The sequence below is a fragment of the Rhinoderma darwinii genome, chromosome 8 (genome assembly GCF_050947455.1).
Source record: "Rhinoderma darwinii isolate aRhiDar2 chromosome 8, aRhiDar2.hap1, whole genome shotgun sequence".
NCBI classification, from domain to species: domain Eukaryota; kingdom Metazoa; phylum Chordata; class Amphibia; order Anura; family Rhinodermatidae; genus Rhinoderma; species Rhinoderma darwinii.
Window position 1 is genome coordinate 103,864,606 of NC_134694.1, and position 22,164 is coordinate 103,886,769.

The window sequence follows — 22,164 nt, forward strand, 5'->3', positions numbered from 1 at the left end:
TATGAAACCAGAGACGCCATTGTTTTTGATGACAAGAATAGTGTCAAAGACTGTTCTATGCCGGACGTCCAAAATACCAGGACCCCTGGAAAGTGTAAAACAGAACCTTATCCATCTTCTAGAGTCGCAATACACATCGATATGTTGAAGAGCATTGGGTGATATGGGAGCCTGTGCATCTTTGAGCAGTTTTAGTGGCAGCATTTTACATTATTTGGTAAGAGACCCAATATTGTATCGCACATAAGAGGAGATCGGCTGATCTATGGCAGCACGTTTCTTATGGTATGAACATGAGCCAATACAAGCCGGAGAATTCAGAAAATACTGGCGAGAAAGCAGGGTAGCTTTACATCTAGTGCTATACAACCGGCATTTGGAGGGGTCGAGAAAAGAGGGTGGGTTGATTAAGAGTGCAGAATTCAGTGCAGCAACACAGGCGGCACTGACTGTAATAACACGCTCCTTGTCAGTTGCTGGGACCCCATGACCCATAATTTCCATATCTCCAGCTCCCGGGCTGCCCTCTAGAATCCCTCTCTATACAAACAGCAGCTGTTGCTGGAGTTCCCATTCCTCACCTTCAGGCCAGAACTGTTAATATCCTCCTGTCATCTGCCTTCATTCCGCTCTAATAGACGTCTCTCAGAGTGCAAGCCGTTTACCCTTTCATTGCTGTAGGAAGTCAAACATCACAGGTCTTGACCATCCCAAGTTCATCCTGTTTAAGTTTCACACATAACAGGGCGTACAATTTGCAGGACACGTGCGCAGCTGGTCCTCGGACATACAACCTGCTTAAACTCTCCACATTTGTCACAGCAGTTGTGAGGACCGGCCATTAAAATAAGTTCAGCTGTTACACAAGGTACCAAAGCTACTTACATCGCCTGCAGCCCCAAAATGTAAAAACACGCTCCCACTCTGGAGATACTTTAAGACTTGATTCAGCAATTGCCTAGCTAGTTAAAAATATATGTTACCTTCAGGAAACAATAGAATAGAATGAATCCAATAACCGGCAAGGCTGATGTGGAATTAAAAACCCCAACCATTGTCCTGTAGGTACCACAAGCTGTCTAGTCTAGATTTAGTCACTGCTCACATAGTACATCACTATATAAAGGATTTCAATGGAACTGTGCAATGCCCCATTTTACCTGTGGTGGCGCTGCAGGGGAATTGAATACTTTTGCCAGGTTGCCTTGCAGAGGGACACACTGATCATCTGATCATCGGGTGACCCTTGTATCAAAAAAGGGATTTGAGCTCTGGTGAACATGCATGTTATGGGAATATTGAGGGTGAGACAGGAGACGGTCAAGACATTGTTTGCAACACTCATCTTCAGGACAAAAACAGAAAACCTGGACTGATTCAACCGGTCTGATCTATGGTGCAAGTTGATGAACAGTCCCCTAGATTGTGGATCTACAGATAAACGGACGATCATTATTCTGCGACCCCTGTAACAATGGTAAATAGAAGTAGGAACCAAAAGGCCATAAATTGCATAGGCTCTGTGCACATCACGTTTTTGGCCTACATTTAACATATAACCCGGGAAAAGATCCCGACATATTCTTTAAGTAGGTAGGCTGAGACGGCTGCTTTAACAGTAGCAGCCGTCACCATAAAATTTAAAGGTTTACATTTAACATATACATCATGAATTCTCACAGCCCTGTTCATCATGTAAACGTTAAACGCATACCATTAGTCTATGGGTGCCACCGTTAGCCATTTGTTTAACGCATACGTCGAACCATAGACTATAATGTTATCTGTTTAATGTATACGTCATGAAAGGCTGTTGAAAAGATGACATCTGTTACGTATACCATACAAAAAAAAAACTACAAAAAAAAACACATTCCGCGCAGTGTACTTTTTTTGCGGGATCCCTCTGGATGGAAAACTGTAGTCTACTACACTATTCTCCTCCCCCCCCCCAAAAAAAAGGCATACTGACATGTACCAGCTCAACGGAGGCCAATTTGTCGGGCAAACTGAGACCTCTGGACACGTTTAGCGTGTACGTTGAGCGCTTTTCCGACTTACACGCTAAATGTAGTTCCCAAACTTAGTGTGCACAAAGCCTTCGGGGTACAGCCTGCTACTAGACATAATTAAAGGGGTTAGCCAAGGAAAAAATAAATAGGTGAACACGGAGAGAGAAAAATGAAAACCTTCAAATATACTTTTTTATTTAAAATTCTCCCAACAGCACCTGTAACCTGAAGCTGTGTACACTCAAGGCCACAGTAACATTTCAGAAATAGAAACAACATGCAACGTAACAGCAGAAAGACACACAACGGGCAGTTTTTGGGACGCTGGGGGCAGTTTTTGGGACGCTGGGGGCTTGTGCCGGTATTGTACACGTTGCAAGGCCAAGCTAGAACGTCCACCGCATTGAGAACGGTCTGCTGGAACAAGGATCAGTGATCCCTACAGAGGTCTGTTTTTAGTGCATGAGATCACCTTGGACTGAACGCCGTCAGGTAAGTAGAGCAGCAATTGTATGCCAGTTCTGTAGCAAAGTGTAGAGTGAAGGATTATTCCCTCCACCCACCATCAGAGAAAACACACACATACCACAGCCCTTACACAATGAATAATAGAGTCCTTATTTGTGCCAGAAAGTAGAACATTCAATGTCAATTATAGCAGGTAACATCATTCTGAATGTGTAAAAACAGACAGATCCGACCAGGGAAACTATTACCTAGACAACTGGAAGCCTGTCACTCACATTCAAGGCTCTGCACCGAGTCACGCAGATCTTAAAATGGTCTTATTTAAAGAGTCTCTGTCACCACATGATAAGTGGCCTATATTATACATGATGTGATCGGCGCTGTAATGTAGATTACACCAGTGTTTTTTTATTTAGAAAAACAATCATTTTTGACTGAGTTATGACCTATTTTAGCTTTATGCTAATGAGTTTCTCAATGGACAACTGGGCGTGTTTTACTATATGGCCAAGTGGGCGTTGTACAGAGGAGTGTACGACGCTGACCAATCTCGCGAGACTACGCCTGCTGTGCTATTACTCACAGAGACGCTACAGAAGTGTCAGGAGAATGAATACACATCACGTCCTGGCTGGAGGTGATGTATATTCATTGTCATGACACATAAGTAGCGTTATAGTGTGTTTATGTGACTGCACATAGCGATATAGCTATATCGTGATCTGCAGTGTAAATGAATGGAGAGAAGTGTATGACGCTGATTGGTCACTGATTGGTCAGCGTCATACACTCCTCTGTACAACACCCACTTGGTCATATAGTAAAACACGCCCAGTTGTCTATTGAGAAACTCATTAGCATAAAGCTAATATAGGTCATAAATGATCGTTTTTCTAAATAAAAAACACTGCTGTAATCTACATTACAGCGCCAATCACATCATGTACAAGATAGGCCACTTATAATGTGGTGACAGAGCCTCTTTAAAGAGGCTCTGTCACCAGATTTTGCAACTCCTATCTCCTATTGCAGCAGATCGGCGCTGCAATGTAGAGAAGAGTAACGTGTTTTTTGTTTTTTTTTTTAAATGAGCATTTTTGGCCAAGTTATGACCATTTTTATATTTATGCAAATGAGGCTTTCGTACAACTGGGCGTGTTTAAAGTTATGTACAACTGGGCGTGTATTGTGTGTGTACATCTGGGCGTTTTTACTTTTTACTAGCTGGGCGTTGTGACTAGGAGTGTATGATGCTGACGAATCAGCATCATCCACTTCTCTGCACAACGCCCAGCTTCTGGCAGTGCACAGACACACAGCGTGTTCTCGAGAGATCACGCTGTGACGTCACTTCCTGCCCCAGGTCCTGCATCGTGTCGGACGAGCGAGGACACATCGGCACCCGAGGCTACAGTTGATTCAGCAGCCGCATCAGCGTTTGCAGGTAAGTAGCTACATCGACTTACCTGCAAACGCCGATGCTGCTGCAGAATCAAATGTAGCCTCTGGTGCCGATGTGTCCTCGCTCTTCCGACACGATGCAGGACCTGGGGAAGTGACGTCACAGCGTGATCTCGCAAGGACACGCTGTGTGTCTGTGCACTGCCAGAAGCTGGGTGTTAACGAAGAGAAGTGGATGATGCTGATTCGTCAGCATCATACACTCCCATTCACAACGCCCAGCTAGTAAAAGAAGTAAAAACGCCCAGATGTACGCACATAATACACGTCCAGTTGTACATAACTTTAAACACGCCCAGTTGTACTTAAGAAAGGCTCATTTGCATAAATATAAAAATGGTCATAACTTGGCCAAAAATGCTCGTTTAAAAAAAACAAAAAAAAACGTTACTCTTATCTACATTGCAGCGCCGATCTGCTGCAATAGCAGATAGGGGTTGCAAAATCTGGTGACAGAGCCTCTTTAAGTCAACCCCCTTCCAGGCCATTTTTATCCACTCAGGGCCCTCCCTTCTACATTAGCTGAAAGCACAGGCCACAAAGATGTCCATTGATGTCACATATTCCCACACCTCACACCTGGTGGATTCCCGGAAGAACCCAATGGTCAGCTTCTTGCAAAGGGACCTACAAGTACAAAGCAAAACTGGCCATACCGATTACTCCTTGCAGCTTCATCAATATTTTGAAGTCCAGCAAAGTCTTCAGCGCATGTCCAAAAATCCCCAATACAAAAATCGCTGCAAAAACTGCAATTTGACTGCACCGTGTGAATAGACGCTTAGCAGAAAGGAGGAAGTTCCCACCTAGAAATTAGATTCTAACCATGAACATTATATACATAAAGGAGGCCATAGAAAAACCAATGTCAAACATGGCAACCCATGTAAGGCTGGGATCTGTTCTGTCCAGAGGAGCAGAACAAGGGAATACTGGGAGCAACGGTTCCGTTGCACCATGGACACCACCGGCAACTGACAGAACCCATGGTCTTTAATGGATTCCATCGGCTTTCCGTCACAGAGTCCGAGGTTATAGCGGTAAAAATAACGCAGCATGCTGCGCTATTGTTTCTGGTAATCTTGGCTGGATTTGCGATGGAGGGCCCGAATGGAGCCATCAACGCAGATGTAAACAGAGGCTAATACTGTGAAAAAGACATAAGGCCTCATGCACATGGCCGTAAAAAATATGGTCCGCAATTATGGACCTGCCTAGTGATATTGGCCGCGGACACCTTTCCGTAGCGCTACAGATAGGTGTCAGTGCCGTAGAACCGTGCTGGGAATTATTCAGCATGTCCTACTTTTCTGATTTTACAGGCCGTGCTCCCATGCATTGTATGGGAGCACGGAACGAAAATGCGGCCCGCATGAGGCCTAACTGTAAGACAATATTTCTACTGTGTTAAGCCTAGAAGGTTATAAAGTCTCAGCTGAAAGGCCTAATATTAATATAAATGTAGAAACTGCAGGTTTGCCATGTCATTGTATTATTTAGATTCTACTAGGTTACTTTTTAAGGTACTATAATCCTGAAACCTAAGGCTCTACTCACATTACGTTTGATTTCTACGTTAGTTGGAATTCCCAATGTAAACCTCCAACACAAGGTTGTGATGTCTCAGGCACGCAGTGCCATACGTCACCAATAGGCTCCCATTGTAAATACGGCACAGTATACATTTTGCTTTTACAGTTTTCCTCTGTATAGATTAGCGTATCTACCGTGCTGTTCAATACAGAAAAAAAAAATACGCCAACGCATTCTGTCCCGGTGTATGCCAAAAGGACACAATTTTGGCATTCTCCGGGTGAATGGGGTCCTATGGATACCTTTGGCGTAAGCGCTGGGAGCTTTCCAGGCGCACACGCCAAATGCAGTTCATAAATAATGTGAACAGAGCTTAAAGAGGCTCTGTCACCAGATTTTGCAACCCCTATCTGCTATTGCAGCAGATCGGCGCTGCAATGTAGATAAGAGTAACGTTTTTTTTTTCAAAAGTTATGACCATTTTTATATTTATGCAAATGAGGCTTTCTTAAGTACAACTGGGCGTGTTTAAAGTTAAGTCCAACTGGGCGTGTATTATGTGTGTACATCGGGGCGTTTTTACTTCTTTTACTAGCTGGGCGTTGTGAATAGCAGTGTATGATGCTGACGAATCAGCATCATCCACTTCTCTTCGTTACCACCCAGCTTCTGGCAGTGCACAGACACACAGCGTGTTCTCGAGAGATCACGTTGTGACGTCACTTCCTGCCCCAGGTCCTGCATCGTGTCGGACGAGCGAGGACACATCGGCACCAGGCGACAGAGGCTACATCGACTTACCTGCAAACGCCGATGCTGCGGCAGAATCAACTGTAGCCTCTGTCGCCTGGTGCCGATGTGTCCTCGCTCGTCCGACACGATGCAGGACCTGGGGCAGGAAGTGACGTCACAGCGTGATCTCTCGAGAACACGCTGTGTGTCTGTGCACTGCCAGAAGCTGGGTGGTAACGAAGAGAAGTGGATGATGCTGATTCGTCAGCATCATACACTGCTATTCACAACGCCCAGCTAGTAAAAGAAGTAAACACACCCAGATGTACGCACACAATACACGCCCAGTTGGACTTAACTTTAAACACGCCCAGTTGTACTTAAGAAAGCCTCATTTGCATAAATATAAAAATGGTCATAACTTGGCCAAAAATGCTCGTTTTTGAAAAAACAAAACGTTACTCTTATCTACATTGCAGCGCCGATCTGCTGCAATACGAGATAGGGGTTGCAAAATCTGGTGACAGAGCCTCTTTAAGCTGTCCGCCATTATATGTAATCTTATGGTCCTATTCATTTCAGGAGTTGCCTGTGGCTACTCGGCGGTGTATAAAAATGGCAACATGTGAATGGGCCTTTAAAAATGTGAACTAACAAAGGGGTGGAGTCTGACACAAACCGTCTGGTGTTACAAAGTATCTGCCAGTAGTAGAACGATCATTAGCTGCTACAATGTACAGTGTGTAGACAAACAAACACCAAAATCATAAAAAAACAATAATGTATTTACTGAGTGGAAAATTCCTTTAAGTATAAAGACCTCACTCCCCTTAGATATTTGTTTTGCTCAGTATCCCACAAGCTTTGATATCGGTTCTTGTATAATTATATGTTTGGTTAGTGTTTAAACTGGTATTTCAATCAAGCTGAATGCTGAAAGTCAATATTCAGCCCTTAATCCTAAAGTCAACCATGCATTCCTCCATTTTCATCATAATTTAGTCTCTACAGACCTGCACTGTTCTCCAGCTAAAATTACATAGGATCTCAGCTGTGTAAACAGGATGGCAGCTCCCATTCATCAAATATACAGGGAAATAAGCGCACAATGACTTAAAACCTGACGTTTTACTCAACATTTAATGTAAACTAAAACATCAATAATTTGTAGCGGGATTTTACACGACGCAGCCACACGTAGACCGGGGGCAGCACGCTACAAGGATCAATGATGTCATGGTGGACCCACGCAGCGGTCTTCTGGATTCTGCATGGTTCATTCCACCATATTCCAGGAAACCTGCCGTAACAATATAAAAATCCCTCTGGGAGTGATAAAAAAAAGGTGCCAACAGTTTAATAACGGATTACCTCTATGCCACGTTATCAGCGCTGGAATCACAACGATGATGGGGGGAGGGGGGGTCTCATGACATTTCCCGTTCTGATTTTGCTTTGCATTTAGCAACATCACAGTAACATTAGTGGAGATTTATCAATAGTGCCCTAAATGTTCTGGCAAATGGGCCAAATTTATTCGGTTACTTTTTTTTTTTGGTGCAATGTACAATATACTTCTGGGATATTTTGTTAAGTAAACCTGCCCCATTGGGTGTATCCAAATCACCATCCACAAAAATGTACACATCTTTACTCGAAGTTGAACATATGTGGACAATGATGTGGGTATTTGGAGCCGCACACTAGAGCAGATTTAGCAATGTATTTACATCAGTAAATGGCAGATTGATTGATCAGCAGCACGTTGCACTCAATCTTCCCCACTGTCCCTATGATAAGGCTGGACCACCAGTGCCATAAGAAGTGTTGTCATGACCACAGTCAAGCAGCTTTTAAGTTTAATTTCTGAAAACTTGAGCACTAATAACTGAGATTATCTATATATAATCTGATTTCAGAGGTTTGGATCTGATACCACTCTAGGCCCTAAATACCTACATAACTGTAATACGCTTGTGTGCACGGAGCCCAAGATTGATTTCAGATGGTTGTAATACAGCCACATTAAGGCCTGTTCACACCTGTGTCTGCATTTCCGTTGTTCTGCTCAGAGAACAACGAAAATAGCGAAAGCGCCAGTTCCGTTGTATGACCATCGGCACCTGATAGAACCCATTGACTTTAATGGGTTCCATCAGGGTTTCGTCACGGTGTCCATGGTTTTCCTGGAAACAATGAGGCGCCATTGTATCCCGTATTTTCGGACGAATCTTTGACGGAGGCCCCTCCAACGCAGACATGAACAGGACTGTACATGTCTACACCAGAGCTTCAATAACCACCCCCCCCCCTCCCCTGCGGAGCCAAACTTGGATCACCAATAAATTCTAAAGTGATCAAAGTTCGGTTGAGTAAAACCTCAGGGGGATCTAAAACCAGCCTAAGACATTAGGACAATGCATCAGAAAAATCAGTTACATCTGAACTCAGCCTTAGGCTGGATTTACACGAGCGTGTGCGTTTTGCGAACGCAAAAAACTTGGAGTTTTAAAAGGTACTTAACAGCTCCGTGTGTCAGCCCCGTATGATGCGCGGCTGCGTGCTTTTCCCGCAGCCGCCAACATTATGACACTCCGTTTGTATGTTTGTAAACAGAAAAGCACGTGGAGCTTTTCGGTTTTCATTCATACTTCTTACTGCTCTTGCGCGAATCACGCGCGTCACACGGAAATGGTTCCGTGTGCTGCGCGTGATGTTCACGCACCCATTGAACTCAATGGGTGCGTGATGCGCGAGAAACGCACAAATATAGGACATGTCGTGAGTTTCACGCAGTGGACACATGCGGCGTGAAACTCACGGACTGTCTGCACGGCCCCATAGACTAACATAGGTCCGTGCGACGCGCGTGAAAATCACGCGTGTTGCACAGATGTATTAAACGTTCGCTAAAGAAGCCCTAATACGTTTCTTGTAGTAGGATTTTTATGCTTAGAAATTATGTACGTCTTATGTAAGTCCATCTGTCTGAAGAACTGGAGCACATGTTGAGCGATTTCTCAAGCAGGTATTACTCGCGAGTAATTGGTGGGTGGATTTAAAAGGGATATTCATATTCACAACCCAATGTTTATACCATAAATAAAAAATATTAAAAAAAAAAAAGGGAGGAGAAAGAAAATTCACAATTGTAAATGGAGTTGTCTGTGTGCTATTTTATTGCTGCCACATCTACACAGGAGGACAGCAGACGCTGCGGCCCGGAGACTACCACAATGACACCTTTGTACTACAACCTGTATCTAGCAGCAGGTGTCTGAGAGGGTGAAATGGGTTAAATGTTCGTACGGTATGTGGCCCCCTGTAGCCTTCATGTTTATGCCTGTTTTGCTGCAATGTGTGACAATGACAAGTATTTAAGATGTCAAGTTGTGTAGGTGCAAAGTGACAGCGAAACAGAAACATTACAGCGGGAGAGGGCAGAAGAGAGTGAGTGAGGGGGAAGAGAGAGACAGACAAGTCTGGCAGAGAGACAGCTCACAAAAGAGAATGAAGGGGGAGGATAAAAAAACCCTCACAATTAGGGCTCATTCAGGCGAGCGTGAATCTCGTCCGTGTGCTGAGCGCTGTAATAACGCACAGCACACGCACCCATGAGCGAATTTTCACGCAGCGAGTCGCCCATTGAAGTCAATAAGTGTGTTAAAACCACGGACAGCGCACAGACGCGCATCCGTGTGCCGTGCATGATTTGCGCATCAATCGCATTGAAAACTAAAGTGCTTTGCGAGTGCGTGAAAAACGCATATCACTTGCAAAGCACAATGATGCAATAACGCAACGCACACGGACAGATTTACGCACGTAAATCTGTCACGCTCGTGTGAACGTAGCCTTAGGGTCCCATGCCCATGTTAAATGGTAATGTCACATACTACCCCGGCAGCACACAACTGTACTGCGCAGTAACACGACGCGCTCGTTGATTGGGGTTATCCCAGCTGCCATGACATACTATCAAATAACGCCAACATGTCTGCAGCTGCATTACACAGCAACACAAAGCTAATACCGCAGGCAGTCAGGATGAAGGGTCAACAGTGCATCCTGATGGGGAAACTCAGATAGACCAAGCTTAAAGGGGTATTCTGACTAAAACATTTCTCTTCCGATAAGGGTTAGATCAGTGGGGGACTGGCCACTGGGACCCCCACTGATCGCAAATTCTTTTGAATGTAGTAGCGGGCAAGCATGCACGCTGCCGCACTATTCAAGCTCTATGGGAGAGATGGAGTACCCCTTTACAGATGACTGTAGACACTAGATAAAAATGAGGAAAAAAAAAGCCGATGATTTCAACCAACTATCAGGCAGAACTTTTACTTAAAGGGGTTATATGAGAAGATAAAAACGGTCTCCTTTTGGTTTCAGAAACGGCGCCACTAATGTCCATTGACTTACGTCTGGTATTACAGCTCAGCAAATAGTGTCTCCCTCTCTGGAGGACCTGCCCAACACTACACAGACATCCCATTGATTTGAATAGGAACTGTGCAATGCTTAATTTCCCATGTGGTGGCGCTGCAGTTAAAATGAACACTTAGTGCAGATACACACGACCGAGCGCCACTCAAGCCGTTGTTCACAGGATTCGAGTGGCACCCGATAGTTTTAACGGACCCATTTAGTTTAGCGGGTGAATCGGGTCCATGAAAACTGACCCGATTCTCCGATCCGTGGAAAGATAGGACATGTCCTATCTTTCCACAGATCACTGACCGGACCCGGCCGGCACATGCTGTCGTGTGCATGAGGCATTAGGCCCCCTACACACAAAGCGGAAAATCTGCAACGGAAAAAATCTCATCCCCCATGCTGCTGAATATTTTCTGCACAGAAATCAGAGAATGGTGCAGAGGATATCCACTGCATACATCACCCTTGTCAATGTAGAAGGGGTGAAATCTGCAGCAAAATCTGCAACAAATCCGCTACGTACGTGCACAGCCTCTCTGGGGGTCCCAGTAGGGGGGACACTGTCCTGCTTATGGTGAAGGGACACTTCTAACAAGTAGGGACTGTCCACAGCGGAGAAACCCTTTAAGAAATCAGTTGCATATACTTGACAAATATTTGTAAAAAAAAAAAATAATAATAATAATAATAATAATAAGATGAAGAATGGATTAAAGGGATTTGTATTTTTTTTTTCCTCATAAAAATAGGCACGCAAGATTTTTATGATTATTCAGTCAAAACGAAATAGTTGATGAAAGTGTTTTTGTGACAGGAATGCGAAAAAATGTGTTTTGCCTGCACAATAGTATGTAGTGGGGACCGGAGTAAGATAAAGATCTGTGTGGGATCAGTCGTGTACAGGAGGCTTTATGGTGGCACACAGAGTCCCCTACGGTTTCAGACAGGGAGCTCTAGGCACTCCGTGTGCCGCCATCTGGTGCACTGTACAATGACGTATTTCGGAGATCTTCCCTATTAGAATAGATCTATTAACCTTGTCTAATGGAACAGGGCAAAAGTTATTTTCTGCTGAATTCATATTGAATATAGTTTAAAAAAAAACTCTTGATGCCTTCCTTTGGAATTGGGGGCATACGGAGGTACAGTAGGGCCTGGTAGAAGTCTACGGATGATCTATTATGGCTCCGTATGACACAGAGGTTGTACGCTGCCATAATACAGCCGTGTGCACAAGACCTAGGGCAGGAACATGCAATCATAGAAAATCTGATAGGAAGAAAAGAACTGTCGGATAAAGACATATGAAGATAAATACTTGTATAATCAAGTATAGAGCACTGCTATACCACACCGCCGCATATTCGACTGGTACCAGCCGTGTACTGATAGCGCTGCCTGATCAGAAAGAGAGAAGAGAACAATAGGGAATGAAGTGGATTAGTGACAAGGACATCTGGCAGGGAGAGATGATAGGGGAGTTGGGGTGTAGACAAGACTACAACTCCCACAAATACCCCCAGAGAAAAGCCAGTACCAGGACGAGCAGCTGTCGGGAAGGGATAAGGAGACAATTTAACCTGCAGACGGAGCTGTCAGGATCAGCGCCTCTTACCAGATAACTTTATAAAACCCAAATCAATCATTAAATGCTCGCTAATTAACCATCGGATGATCTGCCATATAAACGAATGTCAGGACAGCTGTGACGTGGGAGACTTTCTGCATTACAGAGTGTGCTGGCCTTCTGTGTGAACTAACAAAAAGCATGAAAATTTCATTTATTTCTGCATGAAGCCCCACACACAAAACCTACAATTAGTCAGATCCACGGACGTCACTGCGCAGATCCTCACCCACACAGAGATGGCATAACGAAGAAGAGAAAACTGTGTGTGCGCAAAAATATATATATATATACACATACACACACACATACAACAGGTCATTTACCAGAACACTTAGCATATCAAGGTAACCTGAGTAAGGCAGCATGCACACAGCCGTATAATACCGCCGTACAAGCCGTAATACAGCATCCATAGTATTTGGGTCCACATTGTACCTCCAATCTCATAGACAGGCAAACAGAGTTTCCTTTCTATAGGATTCCTACAGAATCAGCTGAATCAAATGCCATATTCTGTATTCGGTGTGCCCCCTTATAGGATTCATGCACACAGCTCTGCCATGTGCGTGAGCCCTAAGATAATATAGAAGGTCTACCTGATGTCTTATGTAAAACAGAATACCCACGTTATATCATTGATTTTCTTCAAATCGCAAGCTCTGTATATTTCCTTTATTACACGTGGTGCACAAAATAAAAAAGTAACATATGCTTAGATCAGCGATCCTAAAATTCTGGTTTGTCAGCAGGTGACAGGTGTCACGCCTGTACATTGGGGGCACTGTAGTGAACACTGCTCATATATTGACAGGTAATAATTGTACACTGAGTCGTCCGGACTAGCAGCTGTTCCACTCATTGTTATGTCATTTCCCAATTTTCCACACTTCCACTCAATTTCACATGCCGTATAAAATATAAGAACAATGTTGTTTCCTCAGACAGGACAAAAAGTAAATCTGAGTATTTTCTGTTCAAAGTATTGAAAAATTCACACAAATAGTAAAGCTAAACCATCACCTGTCCTGTATAGACCAGTCATGTATATATACCATCACCTGTCCTGTATAGACCAGTCATGTATATATACCATCACCTGTCCTGTATAGACCAGTCCTGTATATATACCATCACCTGTCCTGTATAGACCAGTCATGTATATATACCATCACCTGTCCTGTATAGACCAGTCATGTATATATACCATCACCTGTCCTGTATAGACCAGTCATGTATATATACCATCACCTGTCCTGTATAGACCAGTCCTGTATATATACCATCACCTGTCCTGTACACCAGTCATATACACACACGTCCATCTCAATGAATTAGAATATCAAAAAGTTAGTTTATTTTAGTAATTCAATTCAAAAAGTGAAACTCATATTATATAGATTCATTACACACAGAGTGATCTATTTCCAGCATTTTTTCTTTTAATGTTGATGATTATGGTAACAGTTAATGAAAACCAAAAATTTAGTCTCTCAAAAAACGTGATTATTATATTAGCCCAAATTCAAAAATGATTTTTATTATCGAAATGTTGGCCCATTGAAAAGTCTGTCTAGTATCTGCCCTCAATACTTGGTCGGGGATCCGACTCTGCATGAATTACTGCATCAATGCGGCGTGGCATGGAGGTGATCAGCCTGTAGCACTGCTGAGGTGTTATCAATGCTGCGTGGCATGGAGGCGATCAGTCTGTGGCACTGCTGAGGTGTTACCAATGCGGCGTGGCATGGTGGTGATCAGCCTGTAGCACTGCTGAGGTGTTATCAATGCTGCGTGGCATGGAGGCGATCAGTCTGTAGCACTGCTGAGGTGTTACCAATGCGGCGTGGCATGGTGGTGATCAGCCTGTAGCACTGCAGAGGTGTTATCAATGTGGCGTGGCGTGGCGTGGAGGAGATCAGCCTGTGGCACTGCTGAGGTGTTATGGAAGCCCAGGTTGCTTTGATATCGGCCTTCAGCTCGTCTGCATTGTTGTTCTGGTGTCTCATCTTCCTCTTGACAATACCCAGTAGATTATCTATGGGGTTTAGGTCGGGCAAGTTTGCTGGCCAATCAAGCGCAGTGATACTGTGGTTATTACACCAGGTATTGGTACTTTTGGCAGTGTGGGCAGGTGCCAAGTCCTGCTGGAAAATGAAATCAGCATCTCCATAAAGCTTGTCAGCAGAGGGAAGCATGAAGTGCTGGAAATGTCCTGCTAGACGCTGCGCTGACTCTGGACTTGATATAACACAGAGGACCAGCAGATGACACGGCCCCCAAATCATCACTAACTGTGGAAACTTCACACCGGACCGCAAGACACTTGGATGGACTCCCCTCCACTCTTCCTCCAGACTCTGGGATCTTGATTTACAAATGTAATGCAAAATTTACTTTCATCTGAAAACAGGACACTGGACTCTCAGCAGCAGTGCTGGTCCACTGTGTTATATCAAGTCCAGAGTCAGTGCAGCGTCTAGCAGGACATTTCCAGCACTTCATGCTTCCCTCTGCTGACAAGCTTTATGGAGATGCTGCTTTCATTTTCCAGCAGGACTTGGCACCTGCCCACACTGCCAAAAGTACCAATACCTGGTGTAATAACCACAGTATCACTGCGCTTGATTGGCCAGCAAACTCGCCTGCCATATAATCTATGGGGTATTGTCAAGAGGAAGATGAGACACCAGAACAACAATGCAGACGAGCTGAAGGCCGATATCACAGCAACCTGGGCTTCCATAACACCTCAGCAGTGCCACAGGATGATCGCCCCCATGCCACGCCGCATTGATCACACCTCAGCAGTGCCACAGGCTGATCGCCTCCATGCCACGCCGCATTGATAACACCTTAGCTGTGCCACAGGCTGATCGCCCCCATGCCACACCGCATTGATGCAGAAATTCATGAAAAATTAGCCCCGACCAAGTATTGAGGGCAGATACTGGACAGACTTTTCAGTGGGCCAACATTTTGGTATTAAAAAATCATTTTTGAAATTGGGCTTATATAATATTCTCATTTTCTGATACAAAATTTTGGGTTTTCATTAACTGTTACCATAATCTTCAACATTAGGGTATGTTCACACGGCCTATTTACGGACGTAATTCGGGCGTTTTTGCCCCGAATTACGTCCGAAAATAGCGCTGACAAACATCTGCCCATTGAAAGCAATGGGCAGACGTTTGTCTGTTCACACGAGGCGTATATTTACGCGCCGCTGTCAAATGACGGCGCGTAAATAGACGCCCGCGTCAAAGAAGTGACCTGTCACTTCTTTGGCCATATTTGGAGCCGTTATTCATTGACTCCAATGAATAGCAGCGCCAATTACGTCCGTAATTGACGCGGCGTTCAAGCGCCTGCACATGCCGGTACGGCTGAAATTACGGGGATGTTTTCAGGCTGAAACATCCCCGTAATTTCAGACGTTACGGACGCCCTCGTGTGAACATACCCTTAAAAGAAAAAATGCTGGAAATAGATCACTCTGTGTGTAATGAATCTATATAATATGAGTTTCACTTTTTGAATTGAATTACTGAAATAAAATTAACATTTTGATGATATTCTAATTCATTGAGGACTAGTGCGTGTGTGTATATATATACACACACACACACACACACACACACCTGTACCTTCCATGAACACCTTCACTATACTTGACCTGTACAAATCATGAACACCAGAATGCGACCTGACCTGCAGAGGACACCTGTGCATAGCTTTCCCTGTAGCTATCCAATACACCTGTATGTACGTTCTCCACCGGACACGGGATCCATGTCTTTAGTATTGTCCGCCTGTTACAGCCCAGGTCACTGACTGAATTACATGTATCCCAATTCCTTTCTTAGCAGTGATGACCGTAAAATTACAATCAGCGCTCAATTATCGCCCTCCATGTCCTTCATCAGTCCTCACTCAGCTCATGACCTAGATCCCCAACTTCTTCAGCTCTGTACACGACACCACCCACAATCCCAGCACTGCTACATTGTGTACAACTCGGCACCAGTCACATACATGCTTGTCTCATGTATCCAGAGTCAGGAAATCCTTGAGTATTGCAAAGTGCCAACACCATCCTCTGACCTCCTTATCTGAACTGGAGTGCTTTCCCAGACTTCTGCCCGCCAGTGCCTCCTAATATGTCAGAGGGGAGCAGGAGCTAGGACCGCACTAAACCCAGGAACAGTCAAACCCATTTGGCTCAGAATGTCAGGACCCAGAACGTCATGGGGGTTGCAGTACACGGACCTCATCCTTGTCATTTCCTGACATATCTGAATAATGCGTCAGAAAAGTCTGAAATCCGTATGCCAGGTTTACCCTTGTTGCCTCGCCACACAGTGACTGCGCCCCCACAACAGGAGTCCCAATAGGAGTCCCAATAGGAGTCGCAATAGGAGTCGCAATAGGAGTCGCAATAGGAGTCGCAATAGGAGTAGCAATAGGAGTAGCAATACGTTGTTGTTATTATTATTAGGACAATCGCAGACAATCCGGTACAATATGATTGATTTTACACTGGGAAAAGTTTCCCCATCATGTTAACAATCAGTATAATGTGATCACTGCATTGCCCCACGTGGGGAGGTCTCAGGCGATTGAGGCAAATTATACGATAGCGGTGAAGACGGACAAAAAAAATAAGTTACAAGCAGTTCCAGGAAACATTCAGAACGAGTTTCTACTATAGGACATGTGACCATGAATGTAGCGGTGGCAGTAAAAGAACGAATAACTCATCAACCCAATCACTAGAGTGTCTATATATACACACCAAAGACCTACACAACTGTATAATCTCCACACATATAGTCAACCTGCCCCCACCACAATAATCTTCACCACCACCAGCCCCCAATACCCTGCACCACCTGCCACCTTTAAAAGGTAGCTTGCACGTCCACCATCTCCCCCCCCCCAATAACCTGCACCACCCACCTCCTCCCCCCAATAACCTGCACCACCCACCTCCTCCCCCCAATAACCTGCACCACCCACCTCCTCCCCCCAATAACCTGCACCACCCACCTCCTCCCCCGAAATATCCTGGACCACCATCCTCCCCAATAACCTGCACCACCATCCTCCCCAATAACCTGCACCACCATCCTCCCCAATATCCTGCACCACCATCCTCCCCAATAACCTGCACCACTCGTCACCACCTTCCCCCCCTCCTCCTCCTCCTCCTCAATAACCTGCACCACCAGCTGCCCCTCAGGTTCCCGGTCACATACGCTGCTGTCCTCCCTCATTGACCGGTATATAAGTGACCAGGAGCCGTACACAGTGAATCCCCCTTCATGTAACACACATACATATACACATACACACACACACACATACTGTACATATCCACATACACACACACACACACACAAACATACTGTACATATCCACATACACACACACACACAAACATACTGTACATATCCACATACACACACACACAAACATACTGTACATATCCACATACACACTTTCCCCCCACAGGAGCAGCCTCCACGTTCCCTGCCCCCAGCTGTAACACCAGCAGCCTGCCCTCCTCATCGCCAGCTTGGAGACTTTCTCCCCCACACGTCCCTTCCTTCACTCCAGTCACATGCACAAGCTCTCAGCCCGCACCTCGTCCTACTTCACCGAGTTTCCCGTGTTTCCAGTACTTACCAGCTGCGGCTTCCCCGAAACCCGACTCTCTCCTCCAGCCCCGATCCCACAGCTTCCCAGAGCGACACTACAGAGCCCGCCCACCACAGCGAAACTACAGAGCCCGCCCACCTCAGCGACACTCCTCCCGCCCCTGCACTCCTCCAATATGGCCGTCTGTCTCTTGCCTTCCAATCTGCGTTACGCCAACCAACTATTTTTTTAAATTTATTTAAAAAAAGCTTTATTAGCATTCTCAGTGTGCATACATTACTATGAATGGCTGGCAGGAGTTGACACTGGTCGTCATTGCCGTATTCATTTGCAGCTCAGCAGGCAGCACAGCTCTGAGAAGTTCAACAGAAACAGTTATAGTTTATAGTATAGTTATAGATTTTATAGGAATACTACATGATTGGCAACTTTTGCTAATTGTCATCAAGAAGACTAGCGGAAATAAGTTTTCATTTCAGCTCTACCCTCAAATACTAGTGTCCCTATAAGCAATACCAGAGTGCCCCAATATACAGTGCCTGCCAGAGTGCCCCCAAAAAGCAGTGCGAGATAAAGAATGCCCCTGTAAATAGTACCAAGCGGATAGTGCCCCCCATAAAGCCCCACACTCGAAAGAGAGTTAGGGTATGTTCACACGGGCTATTTTCAGCTGTAAACGTCCTAAAAAAATGGCGGAAAAATCAACGCCTCCAAACATCTGCCCATTGAGTTCAATGGAAAATACGGCGTTCTGTTCCGACGGGGCGTTATTTTACGCCTCATTTTCAAATAATGGCACGTAAAAAGATGCCCCGTAAAAAACCGTGCATGTCACTTCTTGAGCCGTTTTTGGAGCCGTTTTTCATTGACTCAATAGGAAAAATTCGATGCTTAAAAAATGTCTGAAAATCAGGGTCTGTTTTCCCTTGAAACGTACCCTTAGCCTGTGTTCACATTTGCGTTGCTGACCCAGTTCTGAGCCTTCATTGCAAATTCTGTCAGATTTGACAGGAAAGATAGCTTTGCAGGGAGTGCTATTCTTGTAAAAATGAGAGAACCCGATGGACTTATTTATAAGTCAATAGGGTCCACGTGGGGCCGGTGGTATCCTGAATCGGGCACTGTGTCACTACTGGTATGACTCTGGTGGTATGACGGATCCGGTACTGCCTCGTGTAAAGCACAACACATGTGAACAGAGCCTGACAATTATACTGGCCACACTCTTCCACGCACTTGTACGTCCCGCAGCTATCGTCATTGACTCCCCATGAACGTACACAAGTCATCTGAGTGTGCCTATTTATTTTCATAGTTATAGGTCAATAAGCGGCTGCCACACAACTCTTATGGCTCATGCACACGGCAGAACTCCTTTACAGTAGAGCGTTAATGCACTCTGGCTCTGTGTGTACAGAGATATATGCCCAGTACATACAGAATCCAATAGAGCATACCACGTACAAAAGCGGAGGCATACATAGATACAATAAATGCCTTATGGCACGCTATGGCAGCACTATTACGGCTCCATACAAAACTAAACTGTAATGCCGCCATGTGCATGAGCCATAAGGATGAATATCTTCAGGAGAACAAAGATTTGGGCATGTTATCATATTGGTATATCTTGTTAGAATTACTTGGATCTGCAACATTTATGTGGTTACATCATGCTGCCCGCAGTTAGGGCATGGTGACCTTACTGACAGGTTCCCTTTAAGTGTCAAAATATGTCTCCTATCAAAGTGGTTGTCCCATCATGACAACCCTTTTATATACTGATATCTGAAGAAGAAAAAGGAACATAGGGCGCCACACCGTACGGTATGTTAAGTAGGATGAGGAAACCACGGTCGTGTGCATGTCAGCATAGAAATGAATGGGGCCGCAATTCTCCCGTTGATTTTCGGGGGAATTCCTGCCGCAAAAGCACGTTCGTGTGCACGGGGCCTTAGTGCTATGTTCAGACGCGGCAGATTTGTTACAGAACTTTCGGCGACTGAAGATCACTTTTATACATGAATGGGGCTGTTTCTTCAGCAGGTGCATGAAATTCTGCAAGTCCCATTCAGATGAATAGGACAGTCACAGATTTTTCTGCAACAAATCTGCCACGCGTGACTGTAACCTAAGGCCCCATGCACACGAACGTGTTTTTGCGTCCGCAATTCCCCCGAAAATCCACGGGAGAATTGCGGACCCATTCATTTCTATGGGCCCATACACACTATCCGTGTTTTCACGGGTCCCCGTATGTCCACAAATCCGTGCCGCACAAACTCAGGACATGTCTTATTACGGCCCGCAAATTCGATGCGGACATGCCCATAGAAGTCAATGGGCCCGTGCAAAATGCGGGTACACCTTCGTGTGTCAACCGCAGTTTGCGGATTTGCGGAAGTGTTGCTAGGCGACGACCGGGAATGAGTTCTGTCATCCTGTTTTACCTACGCTTTTTTTTTTTTATCCGCATTTTGCGGATTACATACGGATGAACTGCAGGGGACATTTCACGGGACACGGTCCTGGAATTTGCGGACCAGAAAAACACTACGGTCGTGTGCATGAGGCCTAAGGCCAGGATCACCCACAGTTCTGATGCAGTTTTTGGTGCAGTTTTTGCTAAACACAGGAGTGGACACAAAAGAAAGGAGATGCATTAGTATTTTCTTTATATCTTTCCTTTCTTTCGGATCCACTTTTGGAAAAAAAATTAGCCAAAACCTGCGCCAAAAACTGTGTGTGTGTGATCCTGGTCTGAGAGGTTAAAAAAGCAACAAAAACTCCTTGTGTGAATTAGACCTACTAAACACAACAACCATAAAGGAAACATTTCCTTTTTGCTTCATCCTAAACATCTCCTATATTATATGTTGTGAATAAATGCAGCTACTATGTTAACAATGAATGGAATTAGTTACAGGGTCATTTACAAGAATTCAGTGGCTGTGATGGCATATTTCAATTATTCCAGAAAGGCACTTGCTTTAACTCGAAAATTAAAAATTTTGCTTCTGGTCAGGGATGCTCAAAGATATTTAGAAATGCATTATTCAATGTGAAAGCTTGTGTACATAATAAACTACTCATTATATATAATACTGGACATTATACAGTATATCGTGCCAGGCTTTATATAAGAAGGGATATTTTAAAAAAAACTTCCTCGTTCTAATGTTGACCATGGGCACTGAGTGACCACTAATGGCAGATATCGTTATGCATGTATGGGTTGTACTTGCCATAAAAATGTCAGAACCGCAACAGAAGCCTTAGGCCTCATTCACACGGCAGGGTTTCCCGGCCGGGTGCCGGCCGTTCATAAATCGGCCGGCACCCGGCTGCATTAGGAATAATAGACCCCTAATGGGGCTATTCACACGACCGATTTTTTGACGGCCGGGAAATCCGGCCGTCAAAAAATAGGACATGCTCTATCTTCGCCCGGGTACCCGGCCGCCCGGCTCCCATAGAAGTCTATGGGGCCGGGTATTACACGGCCATCACCGGAATGTGTTCCGAGTGATGGCCGGGTTTCCCGGCGCTTGCGCTCTATCTCCTCCTCCTCACAGCGCAGAGTGCATGTGAGGAGGAGGAGTTGATGCCATTCTGACGAATGGCATCGCTGCACACTGTGTGGCAGGGCCGGGGTGTACAGCAGGTGGAGGGAGCGCTGCGCTGGCTCCCTTCCCCTGCTTGTTAAAATCACCCTGGCCCGGCGACACCTTCGATGGCGCCGCTAGCAGCTGCAGCTGCTGCTGCTGCGGCTGCTACTACTGTAGCGACGCCACTATAGCAGAGCGGGGAGGTATCTCCCCGCTCTGCTATGTGCTAGCCGCACTTTAGCTCCTTGAAGGAGCGGAATCCCCGTGTTTTCGGGGATTCCGCTCCTGGACAGAGCGCTTGATGTCTCTGTCCATATCTGGGCAGTGACATCAGGGGAAACTCCTGAAGCGGAATCCCCGAACACATGGGGATTCCCCTTCAGGAGTTGCCGCTGATGTCACTGTCCGGATCTGCCCGGCCCGGCACGGATGCAAAACTTTATGCAAACCGGCCGGGCAGAATGGCCGATTTTACCGGCCGGCACTCGGGCTCGGGAACGACCCGTTCGTGTGAATCCCGCCTTAGGCCTCATGCACACGACCGTAGCCTTGTTCATGGTCCGTGATTACGGCACGGATAGCCCGAGGAGTGTCGTCCGTGGGCCCGTCTGCAATGACGGAC

The 22,164-nt window shown here is 45.3% G+C and overlaps 1 protein-coding gene across 1 annotated transcript in view; it reads right to left on the reverse strand.

The window, feature by feature from the left end:
* Positions 1-18,062, reverse strand: part of SIPA1L3 (signal induced proliferation associated 1 like 3) — a 114,048-nt gene extending 95,986 nt beyond the window's left edge. Inside the window, exon 1 of the mRNA XM_075836068.1 lies at positions 17,962-18,062. The gene's annotated coding sequence lies outside the window, so the exon portion shown is untranslated. The remainder of the gene's footprint in view (positions 1-17,961) is intronic.
* Between the last annotated feature and the right edge of the window lie 4,102 nt (positions 18,063-22,164).